This window comes from Colobus angolensis, unplaced genomic scaffold (assembly GCF_000951035.1).
Source record: "Colobus angolensis palliatus isolate OR3802 unplaced genomic scaffold, Cang.pa_1.0 Scaffold4, whole genome shotgun sequence".
Classification (NCBI taxonomy): domain Eukaryota; kingdom Metazoa; phylum Chordata; class Mammalia; order Primates; family Cercopithecidae; genus Colobus; species Colobus angolensis.
In genome coordinates, this window is record NW_012117376.1 from 2,504,456 (window position 1) to 2,514,766 (window position 10,311).

The 10,311-nt window shown below is 45.2% G+C and overlaps 1 pseudogene; it reads right to left on the reverse strand.

The window, feature by feature from the left end:
* The window catches only part of LOC105521429, a 29,747-nt pseudogene that overhangs the window by 15,818 nt on the left and 3,618 nt on the right, over positions 1-10,311 (reverse strand).

Consider the following 10,311-nt stretch of genomic DNA (forward strand, 5'->3'; position numbering starts at 1 on the left):
TTCTTTCTTTCTTTCTTTCTTTCTTTCTTTCTTTCTTTCTTTCTTTCTTTCTTTCTTTCTTTCTTTCTTCTCTCTCTCTCTCTTTCTCTCTTTCTTTTTTCTTTTTTTTTCTGAGACAAAGTCTCACTATGCTGCCTGGGCTGGTCTTGAACTCCAGGGCTCAAATGATCCTCTTGCCCCAGCCTCCCACAATGCTGGAATTACAGATGTAAGACACAGCACCTAGCCTGTAATATGCATGTTGCATGAACTTTTTGAAGACCCCTTAGCCAGGCACAGTGGCTCTTGCCTGTAATCCCAGCACACAGGAAAGCAGAGGCAAAAGGATAGTTCACCTGTCTGGGCAACATAGTGAGACCCCATTCTCAATTTAATAAATAAACAAATAATAAGAATGAAGACCCCTTGTATATTTACCAGACCAGAAACACTAACCTCGAGAGTCTTGCTTACCTCTACCTTGTATGTGTGTGTGTGGATGCAGGTAGGAGAGAATCTCCTGGCCAAGCAACAAAGAGAGAGAAGAGAGCCTACCTGCCCTTCCCCACTCACCCCCCAAAAAGGACTGACAGAGTGCTTCACAAAGATACAGACTCAGAGGAATGGGGACTGTAGAGGCCTACATCATGGGAAGGGGGCAAAGGGCTCTCCCAGCCCCTACCAGAGGCCATGAGGAAGGATGTTTGATCTAAGTCTCACCAGGGGCCTCATAGTCACTCTTGTTGTATAGAGCTATAGAGAAGGATTTGTAGACAAGGGCACCAGGCACTGGGGACCTGTTGTGGTGCCAGGTGGGCAATTCAGTACTTGACCTGGTCAGAGACACCTCTCCCTGCAGCTCCTCAGCCGAGATGAAGTTCTTATCCCCTGCCAGGACCTTGAAGGAGGTAATGACCTGGCTTGTGTCTATGTTGGTGGTCTCCTAAGACCTGAAGTTGATGAAGGCTTGGGAGGCCACAAGGCTGCTATGGTTGCAGTCAACCACACTCATGATACAATTGAACTCCGCATTGCTCTGCTGCTATTCTCCACATTGTAGCCCAAGCTGATGAAGCAGGCCTTGACCTCCTTCGGCCCCAGCACCCTGCCATGGCTCTTGTCAGTGTGGCTGAAGGACACCTGCAACTCTTGCATCTGCTCCTGGCCAGTGCCCTTGGTGTTGCAGGTGAGGATCTGGTTCTTGTCCTCACTGATGATGCAGCCAATGGTGGTGAGCAGCTGCTCCCAGCCATGCGGATGTGTTCCACGATGGAGCTGATATGCTTGTTGTTGAAGATGAAGACCTCCTGGAGGAGCTGGTGCTCTGCTTCAGCAGGTTCAGGTTCAGCTTGTGGCCCACGATGCTTTGGTCATATTGCTTCAGGTTTAGCTGGTCCTCTGGGGTCTCCTTCATCTTGATGGAGATGTACCCAATTTCCTCCATCTTGGTTTGGATCCAGGTTCCCATGACATTGGCCTGGCTGGAGAACTGGTGGTGGAGGTGCTCGTTGGACTGTTGCTTGCTCTGCTCCTCCAGAAGGACATAATCCTGCTTTGGCACCAGCTGCTGCACCTTTGCCCACCGAGAGTGGATGATCTGGGTGGGGTCGGGGGAGGTGACAGTGGTGTAGGGGTTGCTGCCTGACAGCTTGGTATGTTTGCTCTCTGTGATCCTCTGGGCCTCCTTGTGGGTGGCCAGGGTAGCCTCCCTATCAGTATCTGGCAGGTTCAAGATACTGAACCTGCTGTGGGCTGAGATCAATCTTCTCGGTAGCATAGATCATGAACATGTGCTGGAGCTCCTCCACGGCACTCTCCATCCAGTTGTAGAAGGCGCTGCCCACTTGGCATACTCCAGGTGCAGATAATCAGTGGCCTCCAGCTGCTTCTTCAATTTCTCCAGAGCTTCCCTGTGACTGCGGGTCAGAGAGCACAGGGTTTCCCACTGCTCGTAAATCTTCCGGCACTGGGCATTGGCGCCGTGGGAGTCACAGTAATCCAGCTCGTTGAGTTCCTGGGCAATGTCCTCTATGATACTGTGAAATATCTATTTGGTCTTTGATCCTGCTTCCTGGCATACGATGACTATAAAATCATTAGAATTTCCGAAACCATGTCTTTTTGTATGCTGATGAGTGGATGGATGACTGGCAGCCCCTAGGGAGCTTCAGGATGGAGGCTGGCCACCAGAGAGACCAAGGCATAATTAGAGGATTGGGAGTTTCAGCCCCACTGCCCAACCCCTGAGAAGGGAAGAGGGGCTGAAGATTAAGTTGATCAGCAATAGCCACTGATTTAACTAATCATGCCTATGTAGTGAAGCCTCCATAAACCCCTTGAAGGACAGGGTTCACGGAGCTTCTGGAGAGCTGAACACATGGAGGTTCCTGAAGAGTGGCATCCCCAGAGAGGGCATGGAAGCCCCAAGTCCCCTTTCCCACACCTTGCCCTGTGCATCTCTTTATCTGTATCCTTTGTAATATCCTGTGTAATAAACAAGCCAATGTAAGTAAAGTGTTTTTCTGAGTTCTGTGAGCTGCTCTAGCAAATTAATGGAACCCAAGTAGGGGGTAGCAGGATCCCCAGTTTATAGCCAGTTGGTCTGAAGCACAGGCAAAAATAATTGGGCTTGTGATTAGCATCTGAAGTGGAGGCAGTCTTGTAGGACTGAGCCCTTACCCTGTGGGATCTGACACTATCTCCAGGTAGATAACCGTCAGAATTGAATTGAACTGGAGGACAACCAGCTGGTGTCTGCTGCAGATTTGATTGCTTGTTCGGTGGGTGGGGAAAACCCCACACACATTTGGTCACAGAAGCATTCTGGGTTGTGTGAGAGCAGAGGAAAAATTGTTTGAGTGTTTTCCACTCTTAGAGCCTCAGTCAGCTCCACAAAGTCCTGGTGTATGGCCAGGTCACTTTCGAAGGCTTCGTGGTTGTGGATAAGGGCTTTGATGTCTGATAGGGTGGCCATCTCATAGTCCCGCTGCTTAAGCCTGGCTTCCTTCTCATGGGCCCAGGCCTCATGGATGGAGATCTTCTGCTAGGACTTCTCTGCCAGGTGGTTGAGCTTCTCCAGCTTGTGGATGTCATTCAGCAGCAACTCCTCAGTGAGCTGAGATCGCACCACTGCACTCCAGCCTGGGCGGCAGAGCCAGACTCTTGTCTCAAAAAAAAAAAAAAAAGGCTGGGTGCAGTGGCTCACGCCTGTAATCCCAGCACTTTGGGAGGCTGAGGTGGGCGGATCACCTGAGGTCGGGAGTTCGAGACCAGCCTGACCAACACGATGAAACCCCATCTCTACTAAAAATACAAAATTAGCCAGGCATAGTGGTGCTTGCCCATAATTCCAGCTACCCAGGAGGCTGAGGCTGGAGAATCACTTGAATCCAAGAGGTGGAGGTTGCAGTGAACCGAGGTTGCGCCATTGCACTCCAGCCTGTGAGACAGAGCAAGACTTTATCTAAAAAAAAAAAAAAAAAATTACAGTGATAGTTTAGTGGTACTGATTTTCTTTTAGTTACTGTTTGTACTATATACTGTTTGTATGTTTGTTTGTTTGTTTGTTTACAACATTTGCTTTAATATATCTGTATCCTTATGTGGAAATTTCTTTTCTTTCTTTTCTTGAGATGGAGTTTCACTCTTGTTGCCCAGGCTGGAGTGCAATGGCATGGTCTTGGCTCACCACAACCTCCTCCCCCCGGGCTCAAGCGATTCTGCTGCCTCAGCCTGCCGAGTAGCTGGGATTACAGGCGCATGCCACCATGCTTGGCTAATTTTGTATTTTTAGTAGATACGGGGTTTTTGCATGTTGGTCAGGCTGGTCTTGAACTCCTGATCTCAGGTGATCTGCCCACCTTGGCTTCCCAAAGTGCTGGGATTACAGGTATGAGCCACTGTGCCCGGCTATGTGTAAGTTTTTTAAAGCAGTATAAAGTTGCTGTTTAAAACCCAGTCTGGGCCAGGTGTGGTGGCTCATGCCTATAATCCCAGCACTTTGGGAGGCTGAGGCAAGTGGATCACTTGAGCTCAGGAGCTCAAGACCAGTCTGGGCAACATGGTGAAACCTCATCTCTACCAAAAAGAGAAAAATACAAAAATTAGCTGGACATGATGGCATATGCCTGTAGTCCCAGCTATTAGGAGACTGGGGTGTGAGGATCACTCAAGTCCAGGAGGCAGAGGTTGCAGGGAGCTGTGATCATGCCACTGAACTCCAGCCTGGGTAACAGAATGAGACCTTATCTAAAAGAAAAAAAAAAAACCCAAAAAAACCCAAAACAAAAATCCAATCTGGGCTGGCCATGGTGGCTCTCCCCTATAATCCCAGTGCTTTGGGAGGCTGAGGCAGAAGGATTGCTTGAGGCCAGCAGTTTGAGAGCAGCCTGGACAACATAGCAAGACCCTGACTCTACAAATTTTTTTTTTAAGAATTAGCCAGGTGCAATGGCACCTGCCTGTAGTCCTAGCTATTTTGGAGGCTAAGGTGGGAGGACTGCTTGAGCCCAGGAGGTTGAGGCTGCAGTGAACTATGATTGCACCACTGCACTCCAGCCTGGGCAACAGAACAAGATCCTGTCTCTAAGAAATGTTTTTAATACTAAAAAATAAAAATAATAAATAAATTAGAAACTCAATCTGACTATCTTTGTTTTTATTTTATTTTATTTTATTTTGTTTGGTTTTAGTTTCTGAGACAGGGTCTCACTCTCACCCAGGCTGCAGTGCAATGTCACAATCAAGGCTCACTGCAGCCTCAACTTCCCAGGCTCAAATGATCTTCGTACCTCAGCCTCTCAAGTAGCTGGGGCCACAGGTGTGCATCACCATTCCCAGCTAGTTTTTGTATTCTTTTGCAGAGATGGGGTTTCATCATATTGTCCAGGCTGGTCTCTACCTCCTGGGCTCAAGTGACCCTCCTGCGTCAGCCTCCCAGAGTGCTGGGATTACAGGCATGAGCTACGGCACCCGGCCCAATCTTTGTTTTAAAATAGAAATATTTAGGGGCTGGGTGTGGTGGCTTACGCCTGTAATCCCAGCACTTTGGGAGGCTGAGGTGGGCAGATGATGAGGTCAGGAGTTCAAGACCAGCCTGGACAACATGGTGAAACTCTGTCTCTACTAAAAATTACAAAAATTAGCTGGGCGATGTGGTACGTGCCGGTAATCCCAGCTACTCAGGAGGCTAAGGAAACGGTATTGCTTGAATCTGGGAGGTGGAGGTTGCAGTGAGTGGAGGTCATGCCATTGCAATCTAACCTGGGCGACAGAGCAAGACTCCATCTAAAAATAAATAAATAAAAGGAATATTCAGTCCATTTATATTTAAAATAGTTATTTATACATCTGAGTTTCAAGATATCCTAGTATTTGTATTCTATCTCTCCCACATGTTCGATGTTCCTTTTTTCTCTCTTCTAAATCTTTTCTGATTATTTTTATTATTCCAAATGTTTCTACATTAGCTTGTTAGTAATATATTTTTGTTACTATTTTTCCATGATTACCATAGTAATTACAGCATGCATCCTTGACTTGCAAAGTTTAATATAAATAATTCTTTTACCACTTCATAGACAACGCAAGTACCTTAAAATACTTTAACTCCATTTATCTGCTCCCACACTGTGTGCTATTTTTGTGATGTGTTTTAATTCTATGTGCATTTAGAACTTCACATGACATTATCACTTTATACAGTTATTGTTCATTTATTTTTACCCACATATTTACTTCCTTTTGATCTTAATTTTTCCTGGGTGTTCATAATTCTTTTTGAGTTTCTTTGTAAAAGTCACCTTTAGTATGCCTTTAGTGTGGATCTGTGAAGAATTTTGACTGTCATAAAACATACTTATTTTACCTTCATTTTTGAAGAATATTTTCACTGAGTATAGCATTTTAGATTGATACTATCTTTCAGCACTTTAAAGACGCCATTCCATCATCTTCTGGATTTTATCATTTATATGAAAGAGTCAGTTGTCAGTCTTTTCACTGCATTTTAGCTTATTTTCAAGACAGATCTTGTTCTGTCTCCCAGTCTGGAGTGCAGTGGCATGATCACAGCTCACTACAGCCTTGACCTCCCAGGCTCAAATGATTCTCCTCCCACCTCAACCTTCTGAGTAGCTAGGATGACAGGGGCATGCCACTATGCCTGGCTAATTTTTCTATTTTTAGTGGAGATGGGATTTCACCATGTTGCCCAGGCTGGTCTCAAACTGCTGGGCTCAAGTGATCCTCCTATCTCCTATCGTCAGTGTTGAGACGACAGGCATGAGCCACTGTGCCTGGCTTCAGCCCTTTTTTCAAAAAATTGAGACAGTCTTGCTCTGTTGCCCAGGCTGGAGTACAGTGGTGCAATCCTAGTTCACCGTAGCCTCAACCTGCTGGGTCAAGTGATCCCCCACTACAACTTCCTGAGTAGCTGGGACTACAGGTACACACCATCATGCCTGGCTAATTTTTGTATTTTTTTTGTAGAGATGGGGTCTTGCCTAGGCTGCTCTTGAGCTCCTGGCCTCAACTGATCCTTTTGCCTTGGCCTTCCAAAGTGCTGGGATTACAGGCATGAACAACCATGCCTGGCCGAAGTTTTGTGTGTGTGTGTGTGTGTGTGTGTGTGTGTGTTTGTGTGTGTGTGTGTGTGTGGAGGGGGGTGTTGTTGTTGTTATTGTTGTTTCATTTGTTTGTTTGTTTGTTTGTTTGTTTTTAAGACAGAGTCTTACTCTATCGCCCAGGCTGGAGTGCAGTGGTGCACTCTTGGCTCACTGCAACCTCCGCTTCCCGGGTTCAAATGATCCTCCTGCCTCATCCTCCCGAATAACTGGGACTACAGGCACATGCCACCACGCCTGGCTAATTTTTGTATATTTAGTAGAGATGGGGTTTCACCATGTTGGCCAGGCTGGTCTGGAACTCCTGACCTTAGGTGATCCACCCACCTCAGCCTCCCAAAGTGCTGGTATTACAGGCGTGAGCCACCGCACTCTGCCATTGTCAGTCTTTTTTTTTTTTTTTTGAGACAGTCTCGCTCTGTCGCCCAGGCCGGAGTGCAGTGGCACAATCTCAGCTCACTGCAAACTCCGCCTCCCGGGTTCACGCCATTCTCCTACCTCAGCCTCCCGAGTAACTGGGATTATAGGCATGTGCCACCACACCTGGCTAATTTTTTGTATTTTTAGTAGAGACAGGGTTTCACTACGGTCTCGATGTCCTGACCTCGTGATCCGCCCGCCTCCGCCTCCCAAAGGGCTGGGATTACAGGTGTGAGCCACCACGCCCGGCCCATTGTCAGTCTTAATATTGTTCCTTTGAAGGTAATGTGTGTGTCTCTCTCTCTAATTGCTTTTAATATTTTTAGTTTGGTTTTCAGCAGTTCTATTATGAAGTGCTTAAATATAGTTTTCAGTCGAGCGTGATATCTCATGCTTATAATCTCAGCACTTTGGGAGGCCGAGGTGGGCAGATCACTTGAGGTCAGGAGTTTGAGACCAACCTGGCCAGCATGGCAAAACCCTGTCTCTAATAAAAATACAAAAATTAGCTGGGTGTGGTGACATGTGCCTGTAATCCCAGCCACTCAGGAGGCTGAGGCAGGAGGATTGCTTGAACCCAGGAGGCAGAGGTTGCAGTGAGCCGAGATCACACTACTACACTCTAGCCTGGGTGACAGAGCGAGACTCTGTCAAAAAAAAAAAAAAAAAAGAGGTAATTTTCTTTGCATTTATCCTGCTTGGGATTGATAATGCTTCTTGAGTATGTGTCTTGATATCTTTCATCAATTTTGGAAAATTTTCAAATACTCTCTTTTCAAATAGTACTTCTTTCTTGTTTTTCCTCTTTCTTCTCTTTCTAGGACTCTAATTCCATGTATTTAGGCCTTTTTGCCATGGCCCATATGTCTCTTTCTCTCTTATCTATATTTTCAATTCTTTTCTCTCTTCCCATACTGGATATTTTATGCTGAAACTATATTCCACATCATTAATCCTAGAATTAGCCGTGTCTAACCTGCTATCAGTTCCATCTACTATGCTAAATTCAACTATTATATTTTCCAGTTCTAGGATTTCAATTACATTCCCTTTTAGAGTATCCAGGTTTGGTGATTTTGCACTCTACCACAATTCCAGTGCAAAATCTTACTGTTCTACACAGATCTACTCCCATCCTATTATATCAACCAATAAAATCTCATTTTTGTTTAAGCCAGTTTTATTTGGTTTCCTGTTAAACACAACTGAAAAATCTTAACTGCCATAGCTGAGATATCCCCCTTCATGATGTTGTAATGGCAGGCAGCAGCTCCAGGTGTCAGATGCAGACATGACATCCAGAGAAGAAGCGGAATGTTGCCTGTCATCCATCTCTGTTTATTAGGAGTGAAAACTTTTCCTATAATTTCTGATTCAGAAGGCCAGGGTTGTAATCACACGCTACATGGAATGGGATGGGAGTGATTAGCAAATAGCAATCTTTACTTACCCCTGAACTTGGGGAGAGGATCATCTTTCACTAGCAAACATCTACAGTAGAAGAACATCCAAATAAAACTGAGACTCTGGCAGCAATATAAAATATGAAAGGGGAAAGCTATTGGACAAATAATCAACAGCATTTACCATACTAACAGATGTATTAATTTTCTGTAAAGTTGTGTGTGTGTGTAGAAAATATCAGGAATTGTACATATCAGTCTTTAACAGGATTTAAATTTGGGAAGGGGACTATCTGGAATGGAAAGGATGGATATTTTTACCTATACAATTTTCATTAGTTTATATTACTTTGGTGATTTAAATTTAAAAGTGCTGCAATCTAAAAATGGGCTGCTTCCAGAATTAGAGCTAGAATAAAAATATAGAGTCAGAAGGCTGGATATGGTGGTTCACACCTGTAATCCTAATGCTTTAGGAGGTCAGGGCAGAAGGATCACTTTAGGTTGGACTTTGAGACCAGCCTGGGGAACATAGTGATACCCTGTCTCTACAAAAGAAAAAATTAAAAGAATTATGAGCATGGTGGTGCGTGCCTGTAGTCCTAGCTACCCAGGAGGTTGGAGGATTGCTTGAGCCCAGGAGGTTGAGGCTGCAGTGAGCTATGATCGCACCACTGCACTCCAGCCTGGGCAACAGAGTGCTTGTCTCTAATACATACATAAATGTATGTATGTCTGTGTCTGTGTGTGTGTGTGTGTATATGTGTGTGTGTGTGTGTGTGTATATGTGTGTGTGTGTGTGTGTGTGTATATATATGTATTAGGGAGAAAGAGAGAGAGAGAGAGAGTCAGAGAAGCACATGTTTGTATAATCCAGTCCCAGTCCTGGCCCCTACACAGTTACTCAGGTGCCAATAGCAGGTTTATCCCTTCTGGGGATTTGGAGGAACAAGGCTATCAGAGCCTGACGCCATCGAATATTTAAACCATTCACCTCCCTCACCTCCCACTCTCAAAGCTGTCTTCACATCATAAATTGGCTTCCAGGGCATATTTTCCTACAGGGAAAGAATGTGCTGGACATGCCATTGTGAGCATTCTGGCCCCCTTGGCAGTTCCATTTCTCATCATAAATTAATACATTGCTTCCCTGGCTCAGATAGCAGGATAGGAGCTGGGTTAGTAGGATCTACTTTCCATCCCCTAATAGATAGATTCTCTCTTAATACTGTTAAAGTCAAGTTCATAAGCCTGGACCATGATGAATTCAAAGTAAATGTCACCTCTGATGCCATTTGGCAGCTGGCCAGCCAACCTGCCCTGTCTCTTCAAGCACATTTCTTTCAGACTCCTGTGCTTTCTAGCCACATTCATCTCAACCAGCTGTCTCTTTCTTTCTCTCTCGTTCTGTCTTTTCCTCTACGACTCTCTCTCTCTCTAATTATATATATATATATATCTTTCTCTCTTCCTACCTCATCACTTAACCTTCCTTTATCCCTTCTTTTCCTTTCTTTCTTTTTTTTTTTTTTTTTGAGATGGAGTGTCTCTCTTTTTTGCCCAGGCTGGAGTGCAATGGCTTGATCTCGGCTCACTGCAACCTCCGCCTCCCAAGTTCAAGCAATTCTCCTGCCTCGGCCTCCCGAGTAGCTAGGACTACAGGCATATACCACCACATCCAGCTATTTTGCATTTTTAGTAGAGACGGAGTTTCACCATGTTGGCCAGACTGGTCTCGAACTTCTGACCTCAGATAATCCACTCGCCATGGCCTCCCAAAGTGTTGGGGTTACAGGTGTGAGCCACCACGCCCAGACTTCTTTTCCTTTTTCCTTCTGTTTTTTTTTAACCTTAATTAACCATGGAGTTGAATAATAGTATATTAT